The following is a 22,930-nucleotide window of genomic DNA, read 5'->3' as shown; positions in this document are numbered from 1 at the left end:
CAGCGCTGAGTTCTCCGAGGCTGTGCGACTTGATAGCAGCCTGGAAGAGCTCAGGGGTCTGGCGGACAGGGCACCGGTGGAGGGCGACAAAGTGAGGGTGTACTGGGAGCACGGCAGACTGTACAGAGAGGTTACTCCCTCTGAGCTGTCTGAAGTGGAGGAGGCAGACATGCAGTTGATTGTGCCCCACAGGTACAGGGAGCAGCTATTAAGAATAGCACATGAGGTGCCCCTGGCTGGTCACTTGGGGATCCGCAAGACCAAATCCCGACTTGCACACAATTTTTATTGGCCCCACATGGGGACAGATATTGCCAATTTTTGCCGGTCTTGTGTCGCATGTCAGCGGGTCGGCAAAGCAGGTGACACAGACAAAGCCCCACTGAGGCCCTTGCCCATCATAGAGGAGCCCTTCCAAAGGGTTGCTGTGGACATAATTGGGCCTCTAGCAATACCCAGCAGCACAGGGAAACGTTTCATTCTTACGGTGGTCGATTATGCCACTCGCTACCCTGAAGCTGTAGCCCTGAGCTCCATACGGGCAGACAAGGTTGCGGACGCATTGGTGCGCATTTTCTCACGGGTCGGTTTTCCCCGTGAAATGCTCACCGATCACGGCCCGCAATTCATGTCGCGCCTAATGGAATGCCTCTGTAAACAAATGCAGGTAGAACACATCATGGCCAGCCCTTACCACCCCCAGACAAATGGGTTATGTGAGCGGTTCAATGGTACTCTGAAACAGATGCTAAGGGTGTTTGTTGAATCGCAAGGGAGGGACTGGGAGCGATACCTGCCCCACTTACTGTTTGCTTATCGTGAGGTGCCCCAGGCATCCACCGGGTTCTCGCCCTTTGAGCTCTTATATGGGAGGAGGGTACGCGGACCCCTCGATCTCATTCGAGAGGTCTGGGAGGGGCAGGATATGGGTCCCGGGGTCTCCATAGTGGAATACGTTCTAAAGTTCCGGGAAAAGATGGACACCCTGGTGGGGTTAGTGTGAGAGAATCTGACTCAAGCCCAGGCCACCCAGAAGCAGTGGTATGACCACGGGGCTAGGGAGAGAGTTTATGAGGTAGGTCGCAAGGTATGGGTCCTAAACCCGATGCGACAGAATAAGCTGCAGGCCGCTTGGGATGGGCCCTATACCATACATAGGAAGATTAGTGATGTGACCTATGTGGTCGCGCTGGATGACCAAGGTAAGCAGCTGAAAACATACCATGTAAATATGTTAAAGGAACATCATGCTAGAACCGCTTGCGCTCTCCCTGTCTGCAGTTTGCTACCAGACGGTGAAGCAGAGGCCCTGGTTGACATCCTGGCCTCCACCCAGGAAACCGACTCTGTTACCGAGGTGCAGATCAATCCGGAGTTGACAGCAGAGCAGCAGGCTGGGCTATCTGATGTGCTGACCCTTTACCGTGGTACCTTTACAGCCCGCCCTGGTCTGACCAGCCTGGCTGTACACCATTGTTGACACCGGAAATAACAAGCCGGTTAGACAGTCAGCCTATAGAGTCTCCCCTGAGGTTCAGGCCCACATCAGCAAGGAGATTGAGGAAATGCTGTCACTAGGGGTGATCCAACGGTCGCACAGCGCATGGGCATCACCTGTAGTGCTAGTACCCAAACGGGACCAGACCACTCGGTTCTGTGTAGATTATCGAAAACTAAATTTGATAACTGTGTCAGATGCTTACCCAACGCCGAGGGTCGACGAATTGTTAGATAAGCTAGCTGGCGCGCAATATCTAACAATCGTGGATTTGAGTCGGGGATACTGGCAGGTCCCTCTAACAGCTGAGGCACGGGAGAGGTCTGCCTTTATCACCCCCTCAGGTCTGTTTGAATTTAATGTAATGCCTTTTGGAATGAAAAACGCCCCGGCCACCTTCCAACGGGTTGTAAATGGTCTCCTGGAAGGTTTGGAACACTGCGCTGTCGCCTACCTGGATGACATCGCCGTGTTTAGCGCCAACTGGAACGACCACTTAGCGCAGTTGTCACAGGTTTTGGGGCGCATCACTGCAGCAGGACTAACAGTCAAGCCTAGCAAGTGTCAGATAGGCATGAAACAGGTACAGTACCTGGGACATGTGGTGGTGGGGGGGAGAGCTTCGTCCAGATACGGGGAAGGTAGATGCCATTGTGTCCTGGCCCACCCCCCAAACGAAGAAACAGATTCAGTCCTTCTTGGGAACGGCTGGGTACTATAGAAAGTTTGTCCCCAACTACAGTGCCCTCGCCAAGCCATTGACAGATCTCACCAAAAAGAAGCTGCCCAAGCAGATTCTCTGGACGCCAGAATGTGAACAGTCATTCACAGCTCTGAAGAGGGCCCTAGCCAGCCCTCCCGTGTTGCAAGCGCCAGACTTCAGCCGACGGTTTGTGGTCCAGACGGACGCCTCAGCCTTTGGCCTAGGTGCTGTGTTAAGCCAGGTAAACCAGACTGGGGAAGAACATCCGATTCTGTATTTAAGTCGGAAGCTGCTACCCCGGGAGGTAGCCTACGCCACCATAGAGAAAGAGTGCTTGGCAATTGTATGGGCCCTACAAAAGCTGCAGCACTACCTCTATGGTCGCGTATTCACGGTCGTCACCGACCACAACCCTCTTAGTTGGTTACATCGGGTTTCTGGTGACAATGGAAAATTGCTGAGATGGAGCTTGGTTCTCCAACAATATAGCTTCACTATTCAACATAGGAAGGGGAGCAATCATGGGAATGCGGATGGGCTGTCCCGTCAAGCAGAACCAACAGTGTAGATGCTGGCAGGATGATCTGGGAAGATCGTCTGCCTTGCACCAAGTTAACGGTGGAGGTGTGGAGATATATTGAGGTGCTGATGATATTAGGGAGTACAGAAACCTATTCTATCATTTTTATATCTGCTGTGGTATGTCAAAGGTGTAGATAGGCAGGCTAGATTCATGGACTGTTCATGTATTTGCGTGGGTGGGTCACTAGACCTGCATTTGCATCTAAAGAGGTCTTCAGTGAATAAGACCAGTCACCTTCAATAGGCAAGGAAGCGGCTCATTAAGCCACTAGCAGTCACTTTTGATCTGCTGTCCCAGGTGTGATTGTCTGCGTCTGTCTACAGGCAATTACAAGCAAACTGCTACCTGTAACCAAAATTCAATCTTTTCATGTAGGTGCTAAAATACACTTTAACCAAGGAAATAATGGGGAGGAAGCTTTTTGATGTCTGGTAGGATACAATCTCACCTATTGAATTCTGCAGACTTCAAGAAGCTAAAACAGGAACCCCTTTGAAGTTTGCATATTACAAGAAAGATTATGACAAGCGTTCGGTGATGTCACAAACGAGGAAACTGCATTAGTTCCTGGGGGCTGGACATTAAATGCCCCAGGGGACGCTTCAGACTATTTAAGCGGACCCAGCACAGCCACCGGTATCTGCTCTTGGAGTTAGCGCATAGCTAGAGTTGATCTCGACTTCTGGTCGAACAAGCGGCATGCTCCTGCCGACAACGTTGAGACCTTCAAGTTGGTAACGTTTTTTTTAATCCCCATTTTTATTTAACGCAAATATCCGTGTGTGTTATCTTTGTAACTTTTATCTTGTAACTATTTTTACTTTGTTTTTTGTAATCTTTTGTATATATTAAGTTCTGCATTGTTCTATGTTTTTCTGGAATATTAAATTATTATTTAATAAGCTTGACTTCTGCCGTACTAAACTAACACTCATAGCCTAAAGGAGACTGAAGTGTAACCGTGTATAAGTTCATGCCTAATTGTACGCTTGAGCAACACTACCATATGAAATTTTAATTGCATTGTGTGTGGGGGCGTTTGTCATACGTTGGCCTAAGCGCGCAGCTGACCCAACGTACGAACAACGCCAGTGCGAGTAGCAGCAGCAGAGTGGCTAACAGTATCGTTCGGAACGACTGTTAGTGGGTCTTTGCTTCACGACAGTGTAAGATTGCAACTGTGTGTGTGTGTGGGTGCGTGGCGTTCCCGTATTCGGCCTAAGCGCAAAGCTGACCCAAATACGAAAACGCGGAGTGCACGCTGAGGACTCGACAGCAGAGTGGAAGTGTCTAGCGAACAGCTAGTGGTGGCAGTGGGAAGTGTTTGAGGGGTTCCAGCCTTGTTTGTAGCTTAAATAAGGCTGTTCCCCGCTTAATCTGGTCAAACCCGCAGTCGGGAACCGTATACGCAGGCATGCCGCGGGCCGGTTCCTGACAATCTGGTTTTCTTGTATTCAGGTATTGTCATTTTGCTGTATGTCACCCCTAAATATTGTCTGTAACCTAAACTAATGTCCAGCGCTGCGTAATATGTTGGCGCTTTATAAATACAATAAATAAATAAATTGTGCTATAAAGTATTTAACACTGTTTTTCCTTATCCAGCGTGTTTACAATAGTAATAATAATTAATAATAGTAAGAATTAATTAATAAAAAAAGTAATCACAATAAAGCTGTAGTAGGGAGGCTTGGCTCTCTGAAAAGGGATAACTGAAAGAGGAACATTAGGATTAGTTCGCAACGGGCCACGGCAAGTGGCGGCGGCACTTGCCTAATTCAGCCGATGCTAAACGCTTTTCTGCTACACTGCAGGAAAGCACTTAGCATTGTTTCGCATCGGTTCCCATGATGCTATGTTTTCAGAGCTAAAGCTGAGTATCCACCCAACAATAATAACGGTGATGTTACCCGACGTCGGGAAACATCATTTAACATAATCACGTTAAACGATGTTGTCCCCCACGGCAATCGCATGTCGTTAAGCAACGGACACGGAGGATCGGATTATTAAGATTCCCGACGACTCCACGTACAGTACATCGATCGTTTACTTCCCGTTCGCGCCTATTGTGTAATCATGTGACGTCGCAAGCAGGAAGAAGCGTCACATAACGACCGTCGTCAAGGGGATGTCGCTGGAACCGTCGGGTGGCGGGTATGTAGCTTTAGAGGGAAATGGAAACTGCAAACACAGCCAATGCTGAACTACATTTAGCATCCAAGACAAGACTACGGGATCTACCGCGACATTTACATGGACGGCAACTGCTGTCACTATCATTTAAAAAATGTTAGTGATAGATCCCATTTAAACAACGCTTTCGTCAGCCCTGAAAATATTGCGTTTACCAACTGAATTAGCCCTAACTGAGTATAAGTTAATGAATAAAATTGCAGTTTTTTGGGGTTTTTTTTTACAATGGATCCGATAGTAATGTACAGGTGCTCCTAAGTGTAGATGCAAGATAAACCGTAGATGCAGCTGCTAGAGATTCCAACTCCACAAATAGGTTCAAGAAATCAAAAACTCGGCGCTGCCAACCATAAGTCTTCCAAACTGGCCAGACTGTATCCAAACAAGCACTCATCTGCAGTCACCCAGTGCTTACCAGTAGAACATCACCACAAAAAGCATAAAACTGCGTTAGTGCTCTTTTTAAAATGTAGGAAAAGTATTTAAACCTGGAAGAATGAAATAGAACAGAAATCGTATCGTTGGTCCTGCAAAACAGCGTAGCATACTTTTCATTTGACTGTATGCTTCACTGTGTACGACTAGAATTTCCTCTCAAAAACTCCCCTCCCCTCCAAGCCAAGGTTCCCCCCCCCCCCCCCCCGAGCCCTTGTCTAATCTATGGACAAGAGGCTCATACCCACCTATGGTGCCCCAGGGGGGGGGGGGGTTCATGGTGGCATCTTGGAGTCCCCTTTAAGAAGAGGAGGAGGGATCATCAGACTAACTAAAATGGGGAGGTCATCAGGCTTCCTATACTGACACCCAGTGTCCACCCTTCCCACTCAGAGTCACCCTCTTCCCACACTCAGTGTCAGCCTCCCCATCCAGAGTCACCCACCTCCCATCCATGGTATACCTGCTTCCACACTCAGGCTGCATTTCCACCTGTGCGGTGCGGAATCGCCGGGAAATCACTGCAGACGAAATCGCATGCGGGTGCGATTTTGCATGCGTTTTTTCACGCGATTTCGCATGCGATTTCGCATAGGGTAGTAGGTGGGCGATTTTAACCATGTCACTGCCTGTGTAAATTAACATCACCTCCTATGCGAAATCGCGGGGAAAAACGCATGCCAAAATCGCATGCGATTTCCCTATTAGATACATTGTATTCGATTCGCTTTGCGGTGTGCGGGGAGCGAATTCTGACGGCTCTGCCATGCAGATTTTCCCCGCACACAAAAACGCTCCGTACAACGCACAAGTGGAAACAGGCCCATGCACTTGTATTGGCTGTGCGAATCCGCATGCGGACAACGCATGCGGATTCGCTATAGTGGAAATGAGCCCTCAGTGTCACCGTCCCCCCCCCCCCCCTCACACACACACACACACATGCACACACACGCACACACAGTTTTAACCTCCCTCCACTCACTGTCTCCCTCCCCACCCAGTGTTACCCTCTACATCCAGTTTCACCCATCTCCTACCCAGTATAACCCGCCTCCCACCCCAGTATTACCCGCCTCCCACCCAGTGTCACCCACCTCCCACCCAGTGTCACACAGCTCCAACCTAGTGTCACCCTCCCCACCCAGTGTCACTTTCCACACTCCTAGTGTCGCCCTTTTCTCACCCAGTGTCAACCACTACTGATCAAGTGTGACTCCCCCCTCAGTGTCACCCTCCCCCCTCAGTGTCACCCTCCTCCCACCCAGTGTCGCCCTCCTCTCACCCAGTGTCAGTGTCACCCACCTCCTACCTAGTGTCACCCTCCCCACCCAGTGTCACTTTCCACAGTGTCTCCCTCCTTCTACCCATTGTCACCCTCCCCATTCAGTGTCACCCTCCCCATTCAGTGTCACCACCCCTACTCAGTGTCACCTTTCCCACTCAGTGTCATCCTTCTCTCACCCAGTGTCACCATCCCCACCCAGTGTCACCCTCCCCACTTAGTGTTACTCGCCTTCCACCCAGTGTCAACCATACCATTCCTCAGAGATTTTGGCCCACATTGACATGATAGCATCACACAGTTTTTAAAGATTGTCTGCACATTGATAATGAGAATCTCTGGTTTCACAGGGGAAAGCTGCTGTCTTATGTGTTTGGAGAATGTTGTCCAACTACCTTTCTTTACGGATTACTTTGTCTTTGTGTTTTCGGAGGACACTCAGGATGCTGAGTTACATTACAGTTAGCTCTGCCCACATTATGTCATGGCCACACCCATTTTTATGCTGTGGTATGACGCACTCACTCCTTTCCTTTTTTTTTGGGGGGGGGGGGTTACATTTTCAGCACTGGGTGTCTAATACCCTAGCTACGCCACTGAGCCTAAAGCCCTTTCACATGGGCAGTTGAACTGTGTGCTCAGCAAGCAGTTACCAGGCAGCGGCAAGCAGTTGTGAGGGTTCGACAGGCTTTTCGATGCCTCTCAACCGCACGCGTGAAGGGGCCCTTAGGGCCATTTTCTACAGGTGGCTTGGAGGACTTCAGAGGCGAGGAAGGATGATAATCTTTTTACTCACCTAGTACTTCTTCCAGCCCCTAGCAGCCATCTCAGTCCCTCGCCGCAGCCCCAATCCTCCTCGGTGTCTCCGTTGGCCACCCGGAAGGGTTGGCTTTTCTGCGCCTTTGCGGGCACTCGTGCGACCGTGTTGTCTGGCGCGTACTACGCCTGATCAGATGTCTACGTCCATGTCATCTGGCGCTTACTACGCAGATCAGATGTCTATGAGGGCCCCTTTCCACAGGCAGCTGAACTGTGTGCTCAGTGAGCAGTTACCAGGCAGCGGCAAGCAGCTGCCAGGCAGCAGCAAGCAGTTGTGAGAGTTTGGCCTTTTTTCCACTGGCAGTTGAATTGTGTGCTCAGCAAGCAGTTACCAGGCAGCAGCGAGCAGTTGTTAGGCCGCTTTTCCCCAGACAATTGCTAGGCAGTGAATTGCCTCTCAAACTCTCACAACTGTTTGCTGCTGCCTGGAAGCTGTTCACTGTTGCCTGGTAACTGCTTGCTGAGCACACAGATCAACTGTCCATGGAAAAGAGGCCTTAAAATCACAAGTGCTTAGAAAAATTCTGCTAGTGGATCCCAGGCATTAGGCTCAGTTCATACTGCAACACAACACAGGCACTTTTCGCCTTTTTTTTGGACGGTAAATGGATCCTATGCTATATGGGATCCGTTCACACTGGCAATCAGAAAACAATCGGACCACAACGCAAGTGCAAAGTCCCGACCTGCATGATTCTTCCAGATAGCGGATGCATTTCCCATAGAAACCTATGGTGGAAATGCTTCTGCTCTGAGCTTGAACCGGATGAGAAAATCAATCAGAGCAGACACTAAACTTTCCTCTCCGCTCGCCCAATATTGACTGTGGCTAAATGCGAACCGAGCCTTAAAGTAAACCAGAGCTGTAAAAAAGGATTTGATACTTACCCGCAGCTTCCTCCAGCTGCATAAACACATGTGAGTCCCACGCCGTCCTCCCGCGGTCTGCCGCTCAACTGCGATCAGACCCAGTAACTGGCTTAGTCACGTCAGGCTGAGTCTACTGCGCATGCGCAGAAGACCAAGACTGGAGGCGACTGAGCTGTTACAGCAGACCGCGGGAGCACAGCGTGGGACTCAGACGAACTTATGGGGCTGGAGGAAGCCCCGGGTAAGTATCAAATCTAGTTATTTTCATCTCTGGTACACTTTAAAGTGTACCCGAGATACTTACTTAATGAGAGGGAAGCCTCAGGATTCTATTGAGGCTTCCCACGCTGCTCTGATGTCCCCTGTCGCTAAGTGTGGCATTGTCGCTAATCATATTGAGGCTGCGCACCTCCTGTACCTTCAGTGTGGCTGTGCAGTAGCCACCCAAGCACGCCTGTGCATGTGCAGTAAGCCTGAGCAGCAGGCTCCATGCTACTGTGCATGCACGGCTGTGCTCACATGGCTATTGCACAGCTGCGCTGGCAACAGAGGAGGAACGCAGCCCCCGATGTGAAGGGGGTTGTGCTCAGTGACGGGCTGTGTTGCCAACCGTCTGTAAATTTACGGGCATACCGTAAATTTATAAGCAAAATTAGCTGCCCGTGAATTTCGTAAGGAATTCAGCAGCGTCCGTAAAAGTAGGAGGGGTGGCAACGTAGTGAAGGGGGAGCAGCGGGCACAGTGGTGGGGAAGGGGCAGGGCCGGTTTTAGCAACAATGGGCCCCAGGGCAAAATAAACCTGGGGGGCCCCCCGACAGATACCCCGGAACAAAAATCGGCATTAAGGGACCTTTTTGCATCTGGTATAGTCAGGGTGTGAAGCCCCAATCAGTCGGAGCTCCACATTCTGGCTATCCCAGCCTGCATGGGGGAGAAGGGGTCGAAAAGTTTCAGGAGGGGGGAACCCACATAATTTAGGAAAAAAAATCCCACACTTCCCCCCCCCCCCCATAATAAAATTGGGAAAATTACAAAAAATGCCAGGGATCTTCATACAGCCATATTGTTGCTGTATAGCGATCCCTGACCAAAGCGCTGCAGCTGCGGAGGGGTTTCCAGGAGGCCCATACATACTGTGTATAGACCCCCTGGAAACCCCGTCAGGAAATTTATTGCTTTTTCTGTTGATACATGTAAAATTACACTACCGTTAGGTTTGCAACTAAAAGTGACATTTACAGCATTTAAAATTATACTTTTTTGCCTTTGAAACTTTAAAATCAATTTTCTCAAAAGGTCTATAAGGTCTTTTTGAAAAATTGTTTTTTCCTCTTATTCCCAATGTTCTCCTTAACATATCCTGCAAATTTGGGGTTTCTAGCATTTAAGGTGGGTTTGCTATTAACCGTTAAATTCGGCGGGTTTTTAAATGTGTATTTTTTTTCCTTTGAAACTTCAAAATAGATTTTCTCAAAAACTACAAGGTCTATTTGAATTTTTTTTCCTCTTGTAGCCACTGGGGGCCCCTACAGTCTCTGGGGCCCTGGGGCAATTGCCTCCTTTGCCTTTATGGTAGCGCCGACCCTGGGAAGGGGGGCCCTCTCCCCCCCCCCCCTTCCCTTACCTGGGGCTCCTCCTTCCTCACTCCACCCTCCAGAACTAAGCTTTGTGGCAGCGGGCGGGGACTTACCTCTGCCTTGTTCCAAATGCCAGAGGATGCTCTGCATGCCGCTGCTCTGGTCTAGACTAGACCAGGCTAGCGGTATGCAGAGCTCCCTATCACGCCGGAACAAGGAAGAGGTAAATCGTTCCCTGCTCACTGCCAGCCGCCCACAAAGCTTAGTTCTGGAGGGGGGAGCGAGGAAGGGGGGAGACGGCCCCCCTTTCCTGCCGCTGTGCCCACTGCTCCCGCCTTCACTGCACTGCCACCCCTCCTTCTGGCTACCTATTTTGGGGACACCTATACACCTGGCTATCTAAACTGGGGCACCTAAAGACCTGGCTACCTATTCTGGGGACACCTATAGACCTGGCTACCTATTCTGGGGACACCTAAAGACCTGTCTACCTATACTGGGGACACCTAAAGACCTGTCCACCTATTCTGGGGACACCTAAAGACCTGGCTATCTATACTGAGGACACCTATAGACCTGGCTACCTATTTTGGGGACACCTAAAGACCTGGCTACCTATTCTGGGGACACCTATAGCCCTGGCTGTCTAAACTGGGGAAACCTAAAGATCTGGCTACCTATTCTGGGGACATCTAAAGACCTGGCTACCTATTCTGGTGACACCTAAAGACCTGGCTACCTATTCTGGGGACACCTAAAGACCTGGTTACCTATTTTGGGGACACCTATAGACCTGTCTACCTATTCTGGGGAAACCTATAGACCTGGCCACTTATACTGGGGACACCTATAAACCTGGCTACCTATACTGGGAGCACCTTTTTTGGGAGAACTGCCACCAGATTATCTGTATTTTTGGGGAACGCTGCTGCCAGATTAAGTGTATTTTAGGGAACCATTGCCAGATTATGTGTATGTTGGGGGAACCGCTGCTGCCAGATTACCTCTATTTTGGGGGAACCACTGCCATATTATCTGTATTTTGGAGGAACCTCTGCCAGATTATGTGTATTTTTGGTGAAATGCTGTCAGATTACATATATTTTGGGGGAAAACATTATGGCAGAGCTCAAACTTCCCAGCAGATTTTTTACAGCACTGCTAATGTCATCTATATTTGGCCCCACCCATGACCGCGCTCACATGCTGTTGCGTGACCACGCCCACATCACCCACCGAGGGAATAGGATCCTGAGGCTTCCCTCTCTTAAAGAGAACCTGAGCTGGGATTAAACTATGCTAGTGGGGCACAGAGGCTGGTTGTGCACACTAACACCAGCCTCCGTTGCCCCATGGTGTGCCTCCATGTCCCCCCTGCGCGCCGCTATACCCCCGCAGTGCTGGCGACACGCAGCGTGTCGCCAGCACAATGTTTACCTAAGCGCTGTCTGTCAGCGCCGCTCCCCCGCCTCCTCCGCATCGGCGCACCCGCCCGTGTCCCTTCCCTCCCGCTGATAGGAGGAAAGTGACGCGGGCGGGTAGCGGCGATGCGGAGGAGGCGGGGGAGCGGCGCTGACTGACAGCACATAGGTAAACATTGTGCTGGCGACGCGCTGCGTGTCGCCAGCACTGCGGGGGGTATAGCGGCGGGCAGGGGGGACATGGAGGCACACCATGGGGCAACAGAGGCTGGTGTTAGTGTGCACAACCAGCCTCTGTGCCCCACTAGCAAAGTTTAATCCCACCTCGGGTTCTCTTTAAGTTTAATATCTTATTTTGAACTCGAGCTTCGACTCGGGATCACTTTAAAGTGGCCAATGTACCACACACGTGTTCAATTTTCACCAAATTATGTAAAAAAAGACTGATTGAAAACTCAATCAACTCAACCAAAACTCAACCAATCATTCAATTGAAATTGATTGGATTTTTACATTAAGAAATTGACAATCTACCCTACACCAGTCAATTTTTATATAAATTGTACAGAAATTTCCACCACTCCCAATCGACATATCAAAAAAATGGTTTCCTGCTCGGATTTTTAAAAAAAAAAAAGTTTTAGATTTTTCTGTACAACCAATCATTTTTTTTGAATTGCCATAAAATTGGATAACTTTATTGTATCATGTGTGGCCAACTTTGAATTGCTTCTAGTACTCCTCCTAAGGCGGCCACACACGATCCAATAAAGATTTAAAGCTTTTTATTATTATTATTTGTTTGCGAAATATGAACGAATTTCTTTTTTTATTATTTTTTTTTACAAGTTGCTCAGTAGGAGTGGATTTTTCTGGTCAATTTTTCAGAAACTTGAATGGTGTAAAGTAGATTGTCAGTTTCAAGTTATAGACCCAAGCAACTTTCTCAGAGTTTTTAGTTATTTTTTATCTATATAATTAGGAAAAACGTGTGTGATAAATTGGTCAGATTTCTCAAATGTATCAGAAAAATTTATTGCAATTCTTGAATTATATAAAAAAATTGTATTGTATGTGGCCATCTTTATTTTTCTATCATTGTTATTGTTATTGCTTGTACTGTTAACATTATTATTATCATCATCATCAGTATTGTTATTATTTTCCTTATCGTATTGATAAGAGTAATAATAATGGTTATTACTTTAGTTTTTAAGAACATAAAACTCCATGATTTAATTTACTTCAAATAAAAAGAACTAGGGGAGACAGTACACACTGGCCAGGTAAGCCCCTCGCAGACGGCTTCCCGATAGGTGTTCCCACCTTTCCTGAATGTTGGCGCTTTGCCCCGGTCCATCATGGCTGCAGAGAGTTTCTCCAGTGACGTCATCCCAAGCATCCCCTGTCGTTCTGGAAACCTAGAGCTCTCCAGCCTGGAATCTTCGCGCTTGCGCAGTTCGCGGCTTCTCCGGCTGCCTGTGTGGTCCCTAGCGCCTGCGCAGTGCGTGCTCCTCTTCTGTCCGGACTCGGGCAGAGGAGTAGAATAGTGCAGAAGGTGGTAAGGTGCGGCCAGCAGACTGGCAGGTAGGTGAGAGGGGCACCTGTGTCTGCTAAGGGGATCGGGACAGTGGATAATGGGAACAGGGAGGGGTGGTAGAGGCCTGCATAGGTGATCCATTATACAGCCTGCAGGTAGTCTGCCTCTGGCCTGCAGCCCCATCATCCTGATCCTCCACAGAGCATCCCTCTGTGATGGTTGACTGCCCCACTGCATGGATACCGGGGGCGGGTCAATACAGCTATGCTCAAAATGTATTCAATGAGTCTATTCAAATATTTAATAAAAACTCCATTTTGTTCTGCTGTTCATGTGAAAATTAATAGCTAAACAGCAGAGAAAAAAATGCAGATTTAAAATAATCTGATGATTTTATTTATATGTGTAGAAATTAAGAAGAGATGTGTCACTGAAAAACTCCATTTGAAAAACTCTGAAGTTTGATAGGAGTGAGAGAATTTATTTGATTTTTTTTTTTTTCCAAAAGTTTTCAGCTACAAAGTTTTTAATACATCTAAACTGTCTAAATAAACTACCAATTGCCTGCAAATGATGGTAAGTGTATACAGATAATTGAAATGACAGGTCTGACAATACAGCGCTGTTACAAGAACAGAACAGACTGTATTTGGCTATCTTTCAATGACTTCTACTATGGATAAAAAATACAATCTAAAACTAATTTCCAGGGATACAATATTTGCATAATCGTGCATCAACTAGGGATGATCAATGAGATGCAAATACTTTTGAGTTGTTGCAAATTTTTATGCAAATATATGCAGCTTCAAAATGAACCCATCACTTTAAACCTGGGTATAAATTGATTGGTCCATTTTCAAACTGCATATATTTGCATAAATGTTTGCATCAACTCAGAAATAATGCATCTCTGATCATCCCTAGCATAAACTCAGAATTATTTACATGTCATTGACCAGCCCAATTAATTTCAGTGCCTGAGACTGGGTTCACAATTCACATATGACTTAGCATGAAAAACAAGCGTTTTATATAAACTAGGGGAGTTTTTAGCGTTTTTGCTGCGTTTGCGTTTTTAAAGCAGATGCGTTTTTCTTGCGTTTTTTATATTTAAATTTATGCAAATCACCAGGAAGACAACAGAAAGCGAAAATACTTCAGAAATCTTTTTTTTTTTTCTTCATAAAATACATCAAAATCGCATACAACGCAATCCACTGCGTTTCCATTGACTTTCATTATGTGCGTTTTGGCACCAATCCTGCATAACATGCAACAAAACCAGCGTTTTTGAAACGCATACTGTAAATCGCAGGTCTCCGTGGTTTTTTTCTGTGTCCTATTGGCCAACATTGCTGCATAAAATGCAGCGTTTTATGCAACGCTAGCATTTCTGCTATGTGTGATATATATTATTTTTTTTATTTAATTAAATCTTACATTTTACCTAAAATGTATTTTTCTCCAAATTAAAAAGCCCACTTTACCATTCACCGTTTTAATTTTGCCTGACTTAAAACTGAGTTGACCTATTATATTGCAGCTGGTTAATTAACCAACGGCTGGAGGCTGTAACTGGTTCCAGTGAATACACACCCTAAGGCCTGGAACCCACTACAAAACGCTATCGCTAATCGCAATCGCTAGCGTTTTGTATGAGCAGTTTGTAAGCAATTTCATGAGCGTTTTAGGGAGCAATTTTAGAAAGTGTAATCAATTTGCCAGCGGTTGTGTAGCAATTAGTGTTTTAAAGTCTGATTGGTCCTTTCAATTATTTTTTATTTTGTTACATTGTACATTAACTTTAAAACGCTAGCAAAATCGCTCCGTGCACGTTTTGATGAGCGATTACGCCAGTGATTATATACTTTACATTGAAGCGCAAACGCTAAGAAAATGCTGCATGTCCTGCGCTTGCGATTTTGCTAATCGCAATCACTTCTGTGGAATTTGCACCATCCATTTACATTGGCAGAGTGTTTAGGGAAATCGCTAGCGACTTCTCACGCTCCCTAAACGCTCAACATATCGCTCTAGTGGGTTCCAGCCCTGAATCAGCGGACATTACATGTCAGGAGAGTTGTTTGCTCCATACTAGGTATGGTCAATGAGATGCAAATAATTCCGAGTTGTTGCAGGATTATGACATTTCTGTAATTTGCATAATTATTTACATCTCATTGGCCGTTCCTACTCTTGACTAGGGATGATCAGGGAGCTGCAAATATTTCGTGCAGGAGTTGGTGCATAATTATGTAAATTTCTATGCAAATATATGCATCTTGAAAATGGACTAATCCACAAAGGTTTAAACTGGCCCATTTTCAAGCTGCATATATTTGCATAACAATTTACATAATCTTGTATGAACTCAAATATTTGCATCTTGTTGATCATCCCTACTCTAGACTACAATGAGATGAAAATAAATGCATAAAATTCAAATTTCATTATTATATGCGGCTTGAAATTGGACCAATAAATATTGGCATGAAGTTATTCTGATTGGTCCAGTTCCAAGTTGCATGTAATTTACATGAAATTTAATTTTTAGTCCTTTTTGCATCTCATTGACCATCTTTAATGGAAATCATTCTCATATTATGCAAGTTATATGCTAATTTCATGCAGTTTTAGGGCCCATTCACACCTAGAAGCGCAAAACGCCAGTGATTTTTGCCGGCGGTTTGCGGTAGTGATTTTTCTGCACAGTGGACAGTGCAGTGAATTCTCCGCGATCACGTTTAGCGCTTCTACAGCACTGTAATGCAAACGCTGGGAAATCGCCTGAAAATGGTGCAGGCTACGCGTTTGCGTTTCGCTATTTTGGGCGATTTGCGGTGATTAGCGCAAATTGCCCAAGTAAGAACAGGCCCATAGGGTTTTATTACACTAGTGCTTTCAAAGCGCTAGCGTTTGAGCATTCTGCCGAAATCGCCGGCAAGACTCTCTAGTGTGAATGGGCCCTTAGGCCTCTTTTCCACCGACTGTTGATAGGAAGTGAAATGCCTCTCAAACTCTCAGGCCTGGAACCCACTGAAAACCGCAAAACGCAACCGCTAGCGTTTTGTCTGAGCGGTTTGCAAGCGGATTCATGCGCGTTTTTGGTCGTGTTTTGCAACATTGTATTTTTTTCCCCAGCGGGTGCCTAGCGTTTTGCGTTTTGCGTTTTTATCCTGATTGGTCCTGTGAATTATTTTTCATTTTGTTTACAGTGTGCTGAACCGCAAAACGCTAGCAAAACCGCTCAGTTTAGATTTTGCTGAGCGTTTCTGCTAGCGTTTCAATACTTTAAATTGAAGCGCTAACGCTCCCAAAATGCTGCAGGTCCTGCGTTTGCGTTTCTGGGAAACGTAAACGCTCCTGTGGAAGTTGCCCCATCCATTAACATTAGCCCAGCGTTTTGGCAAACTGCTAGCGTATCGCAGTGCTGCCAAAACGCTGCCAAAAGCGCTCCTGTGGGTTCCAGCCCTCACAACTGCTCACTGCTGCCTGGTAACTGCTTGCTGAGCACACAGCTCAACAGTTTGTGGAAAAGATGCCTTATGAGAGGCATTTCATTGCCTATCAACAGTCTGTGGAAGATTGAATATATGTGTTAAAGAGCCTTTAATCATTACTGTCACATGTCCGCGGGTGCTGCTACAGTCGCAGGGATGCGAGAATCACATCCGTAAGGTCTGGGGGGCTGCGATCGCGATGGTCGCAGCGACGGGGGATTGGTGGCAGGGGACAGAAGTCCCCAGAGCCAATCCGTACTTGTCCATTCAAAAAACAGTGATCAGTCTCAGATGTGCCGCCGTGCTCCCTCCCGCTTGCTCGTTTCCACTGCACCTGCTACCGATCGTTAGATTAATTAGTGGGAACTTTGTTCCCATTCATCTCCCCTCATCGCCCACGTGACTGCCGGCATCAATGAGATACCTGCGTCACTTCCGATTTCACACAGCCACACATTACTTCCTATTTAGTGTAATTATTGTACGCAATAGGAAATAATGCACAAGGACATCTTGTGGCCAAATAGTAAAATTACACCTACATACATTATAGAATACATTTTTTTTTTATATGTATGTCAAGAGGGTATATTATTATTACGTGTTATGATTGCAATTAGCGATGGATGTAAAATTTAAAAAAAATGCATCTTTATTTCCAAATAAAATATTGTCACCATACATTGCACTAGGGATAAAATTTAAAGGTTGCAATAACCGGGAAAAATGGGCAAATAAGATATGTGGCTTTCATCCACAGTTTTACATTTTATTTTAAAACTATAATGGCCGAAAATTGAGAAATAATTATTTTTTTAAATGTTTTTCTTATTATTGCAATTAAAATGCATTAGAATAAAATAATTCTTAGCATAATGTATCACCCAAAGACAGCCTAATTGGTGGCAGAAAAAACAAGGTATAGATCATTTTGTTGTGATAAGTAGTGATAAAATTATAAGGGAATGAAAAGGAGTGCTGAAATGTGAAAATTCCTCTTGTCCATAAGGTGAAAACAACCGCGGGCTGAAATGGTTAATGTAAGGGTCCATATTATTGCTGCAAGGATCAGTGGGTCAATGGGATAATAACTTACCCAGTCACCCGTAAATCATTGAAGCACCTTTCACAGTGGGCTCTATTCGCTTAGGGCAGTTCTGTAAATTCATTTTGGTCGGTAGAATACCGCATTTGATATTTTACAATTTTTGTTTCCCAATTCATTTAAGATCTTCTGCATGAAGCAGACGTTCGGTAATTTACCGAAAAAACATACCTCAATACACAAAGCCCTGCTCGGTAAGTGTCACTTACCAGCCGGGTAGCAGGTCAGCGGTGAGGCAAGGTGTGTATGAGTCGGGGTTTTCTGTCCAGTGCATCTCTGACATTTCTTTACATCTGCAGCCACGAAGGGGAACTCTTCTGCATGCCAGAATACAGATTCTCACATCTAATGGCTTGTTCACAATGCAGGCGATTTTGGGTCTTTTTTTTACACGCGGGCGATATTTAAAATCGCCCCCCCCCCAACTACGTGGACAATGAATGTCTATGAGACGGTTCATATCAGCGCGGGTTGTGCTCTGTCCGTTCAGTAAAGCGGTGCGTGTACAATTTCTGCATCACATCAAATTAGCATGAGAAGCAGTGCTGTGTGGCTCTCCCTATTGGCTGCCTGGCTCTCCTTAAAGTGCAGGAAGAATGAAAAAAACAACAAATTTTCTTTAGGCATTTTTGTACCCTATGTGGCTATCACAAATAAATATAATATACTAGCCGACCCGCGGCGTAGCATACGCTGCATAAGGGGGTAGCGGGCAGGAACGGGGTATTGGGCACAATGGTGGGGAGGGGGGGTCGGACCCCCCCTCCCTCACCTGGGTCCCCCATGTGTGCTCTCCCTCCAGCTTAAGTTCGCGGCAGGGAGTGGGGTCGGACCCCTCCCTCCCTCACCTGGGTCCCCCATGTGCACTCCCCCTCCAGATTAAGTTTGCGCCGGGGAGGGGGGGTCGGACCCCCCCTCCCTCACCTGGGTCGCCCATCTGCGCTCTCCCTAACCACTTTGCATTCAGTCGTTTTCACTTTATGCATCCGAGCAATGTTCACCTCCCATTCATTAGCCTATAACTTTATCACTACTTATCACAATGAACTGATCCATATCTTGTTTTTTCCGCCTCCAATTAGGCTTTCTTTGGGGGGTACATTTTGCTAAGAGCCACTTTACTGTTAATGCATTTTAACAGGAAGAATACGAAAAAACGGAAAAAATTCATTATTTCTCAGTTTTCGGCCATTATAATTTTAAAATAATACATGCCTCCATAATTAAAACCCACGTATTGTATTTGCCTGTTTGTCCCGGCTATTACACCATTTAAATTATGTCCCTATCACAATGTATGGCGACAATATTTTATTTGGAAATAAAAGTGCATTTTTTCCGTTTTGCATCCATCACTATTTACAAGCTTATAATTAAAAAAAAAAAAAATAGAAATATTTTATCTTTACATTGATATTTAAAAAGTTTAGACCCTTAGGTAAATATTTACTTTTTTTTCTTTTTTTTTTATTGTAATGGTTTTTTTTTTTTTTTTTTTAAATTAAACATTTTATGTGGGTATTTTTTGGAGGGTAGGATGTAAATTGTCATTTTTAAATGTAAATATATGATTATTTTTATATTTTTTACATTTAGGTGTAGTTTTACTTTTTGGCCACAAGATGGCAGCCATGAGTTTGTTTACGTGACATCACTCTAAGCGTAACATGTACGCTTAGAGGGACATAGGAAGCAGAAAAAGCGCAGCTTTTGAGAGAACCTGTTGCTTTTTCTGCGGGGGAAAGGAATCAGTGATCGGGCACCATGGCCCGATTCACTGATTCCCTGGCTAACAAACCGCGGGCCAGGAGCGCACGTGAGAGCGCACATGGCCTCCTGGACGTAAGTTTTACGTCCAGGAAGTTTAATTGGTTAAGTTCAGCAGCAGCCGCCGCTGGCATTAGTAAGAGGCAGCGATGACTCACCTCTTCCGCGTTCCAGCGTGCGTTCCACTGTCGTCACTTCTTGCAATGCCACCCACTGTATTGTAAGTGGACGGCATTGCAGGAAGGGACGACAGTGGAATGCACGCTGGAACGCAGAAGAGGTGAGTCATCCCCGCCCACTGCCTCTTACTAATAGCGGCGGCTGCTGCTGAACTTAAGCTACAGACTAACCAGCAAGCTCATGGTGAACCAGAACTAATTGGAGTGTGTGAGGGGCTACAATGGTCCCAAAAGCCACCTTACTAAAATGCTATGGAAAACAAAAGTTTGCTTTCTTAGAACAGAAAGAATTTGCGATAATTCAGGTTGGAGTGAGCTTGAGATGCCTCCCAGTGCATCACTGCTGAATTAATGCAAATGAACCATTGATGCCCTTAGAAGCTAAACACACCTCCAGAACCGCTGGAATGCAGTGTTTAGCTTCTATGGGCAACAATGGTTAATTTGCATATATTCAGCAGTGATGCACTGTGAGACATCTCAAGCTCACTCCAACCTGAATTATCACAAATTCTTTCTGTTCCAAGAAAGCAAACTTTTGTTTTCCATAGAACTTAAGCTAGAGGAGGAGCGCAGATGGGGGACCCAGGTGAAAGGGGGGGGGGGGTCCGACCCCCCCCCCCCCTCCCCACTGCTGTGCCCAATACCCCCTTCCTGCCCGCTACCCCCTCCAGCTCGGCGGCAAGTGTAGGACCGCCCCTGGGGGCAGGGCGCTACTTCTTCTTCTTGGACCAGCCCCTTCTTCTTGCTTGGACCGGCCCTGGGGTCAGGGTGATACTTCTTCTTGCTTGAAGGTTGGGGCACTTAGTATATATATATATATATATATATATATATATATATATATATATATTACTAGACACAGATATAATCAAAATATCAAAACCTATTCATTCAACACTTAAAATATAATTCTTATTTTGCCAAAAGTATATTCGCCACAGACCAGCCCATCAACCAACTCCATAAAACAAATAGACCCCTTGTGATGGCATAAAGTTCCCCGGAGGTCAAATTGCCGCCCACAACTGCACTGTCAGACTACTATCTTCACAACACTGGCCGTCCCCAGTCAATGCTGAGAAAGTCCAGTTTCACTGAAAAAAATCAAGACTTGAAAAAAGTGAAGCAAACTTGTTATTGTGCTTATGGTTTAGTGAGGCTATTGCAATCTTAGTTCAAGTAAGCCAGCTGAAATCCTTTGGATGAAAGTCCACCTGAAGCCATGCAGTTAAAGCTTCTCAGACAGGTCCTTGCACTTTCCTCTACTTGGCAACAACCAGTTCTCAAACTTCTGTCGGTGGCCCAAACATTCAGAAATAAATTGCAACCAAATACCATCTACCATCTATAGTTCAAGTACAGAGTGATCTTAACGGCCAAATCGCAGCCACAGATCCTTAATTGTATGCATCGCATCATCTGGTCGTATAGAGTGTAACTCATGTGTTGTTCACATAAAGCAAGGAAAGATCTCACCCATCCATCTTGAGCACTGCATAGCTTGTTGTTGCCACAGCAAGGTGAGAGTTGATAGCTCAGTCCCAAAACAAATTGCCAGCTTCACTCCATTGCAGTAGACCAATGGCGTCAGGATTGTCAGTGCAGGATGTTAGACAGGGCGGCAGTGCCGGGGATGTTGAGTGGTGCTAACTAGTTTCGCCGTGTGAGCGGCGTCATCAGAGCTGCCATCTTCTCCTTAAAAAGTGAACCTCCAGACTAAAAATCTACTCAGCAGTACTTAAAAGGCTTGGTGTTTCTTTAACAGTTTCACAGCATCAGAACTGTTTTTCTTACCCAAGCCTCATTTTTAGCTGCACAGAAGAAATCTGCCTGGGCCTTTTCCCCCTGATGCTGTGCAAAGCATGATGGGATTTCTGATGTTCTTGTTCTGCTTTTTTGGTGCAATTTTTTTTTTAATTTAAATTTTGAATTTGAGATTTGAAGCCTAGCGCGCGCAGCTGGGAGGGATGATCAAGATACAGGACAGTTGGAACTGTGTCTCATGCTCCCTGTCATCTCTTTTCAACCAAAAAAATGGCTGCCCCCATGAAAAAGATAGCTGCCCACATGAAATCACAAACCTTTGCCTGTTCTATTAAAACAGGGTGAGTAAGAGATTATATTACCTATCTATTTTAATTAACATAACTAATGTAACTTAATGACAGTATGTTTGTTTAGGCTGAAGTTCCTCTTTAAAGGCTGTCTGTCAAAGTTACCACACAGAGAGAGCATGAAAAAAGTGATTTATCGGCTGCTTTGAGCTGGAGAAAAATACTGAACACTATTGCCTGGTTTACCGAATGTGGAAATATTTGTGAATTGCAATTTCTTGACATTTCCTGAGACATTCACCACACAAGTCGGTAATTTACCTCACTAGTCGGTAATATTAAATTTCTGTGCGGTAATAGGTTTAGTAAATTGTAATTTGAGAAGGTGATCGGTAAAATCAGCTGTTTTCAGCATTACCGAATGCGGTAATGCTCAGTGAATAGAGCCTATTATGGCGTTGCGGTAAGCAATTTTACTGCCGCTAGGCCGCTAAGTCATTGAAAGTCTACATAGACTTTTATACTTAATGTAATGCACTGCGACAGAGGTAGTTAAATTGCTGTTTACCCACCACAAAGTCATCCGTGCATTGCCACATGATCCATGTCTACCGCACGGATTATGCAGCAATGCAAATCAATGGCACAGTGAGGGTGAACATCAGAGCATGGTGCGCCGCGCATGCGCAGACTGACAGGAATCCCGTTGACGGCCTATGCACATTACCCTGTCGATGTTGTCTACCGCAGGGTAATGTGAAAGTAGCTTTGGTGTGGTGTGATACTCCTGCAGCTCCCTCTCTTGCCACTGGAGAATCGCGCTGTATAAGTGTGAAACAAGCTTGAGGGCTAGTTCACAGAGCATTAACACTACCCATAGAAGCATAACTATGAATGTGCCTTGGGCATGTAGACTTAGGCACAGGATACAGCCGATATACGGCTTACCCTGCTCCTGCACAAGTCAAGGCAGTGTTAATAACTATTCCCCCTCCAGGTCGCCAGAGTTTTCCGAAGCTCTGTGGCCACTCCCACCTCATGTCATTGTGGCCCCCAAGCTAGACAGACATTGATTAAGGTGCAACTGTCGAGCTGGGGGCGGGCCAGATGACCCAGGTGAGGGTGGCCACAACTTTCGGAAGATTTTCGACAAAAACACCTCAGTGGCTTTGCTGAGGAAGGGGGTGGAGTTACTGACCATGAATTACGGACAAGCAGGTGAGTGATTAACCCTACCACCTGCGGATCCATGCAGCAGTACTAGAAAGCTTTACACTGCAGGCTCTATTTCTCACCAATGGTTCTCTTTCATTATTTCGCAATGGTCTGGTTAACACTGCCTCAGTAGCCCCCATTCTTAGCTCTAGTGGTAACTTAAAATATACCAGAACT

General features: G+C 46.0%; 2 protein-coding genes across 2 annotated transcripts in view; one reads left to right on the top strand and one right to left on the bottom strand.

Annotated features, from left to right (window-relative positions):
- LOC137534315 (zinc finger protein 383-like) overlaps nt 1-12,782 on the bottom strand; it is a 49,173-nt gene extending 36,391 nt beyond the window's left edge. Inside the window, exon 1 of the mRNA XM_068255760.1 lies at nt 12,714-12,782. The gene's annotated coding sequence lies outside the window, so the exon portion shown is untranslated. The remainder of the gene's footprint in view (nt 1-12,713) is intronic.
- A 101-nt stretch (nt 12,783-12,883) lies between these two features.
- The window catches only part of LOC137534312 (zinc finger protein 585A-like), a 63,209-nt gene continuing 53,162 nt past the window's right edge, over nt 12,884-22,930 (top strand). Inside the window, exon 1 of the mRNA XM_068255752.1 lies at nt 12,884-12,974. The gene's annotated coding sequence lies outside the window, so the exon portion shown is untranslated. The remainder of the gene's footprint in view (nt 12,975-22,930) is intronic.

This window comes from Hyperolius riggenbachi, chromosome 10, assembly GCF_040937935.1.
Source record: "Hyperolius riggenbachi isolate aHypRig1 chromosome 10, aHypRig1.pri, whole genome shotgun sequence".
Lineage (NCBI taxonomy): Eukaryota > Metazoa > Chordata > Amphibia > Anura > Hyperoliidae > Hyperolius > Hyperolius riggenbachi.
This window is presented reverse-complemented; position numbering and strand designations above follow the sequence as displayed.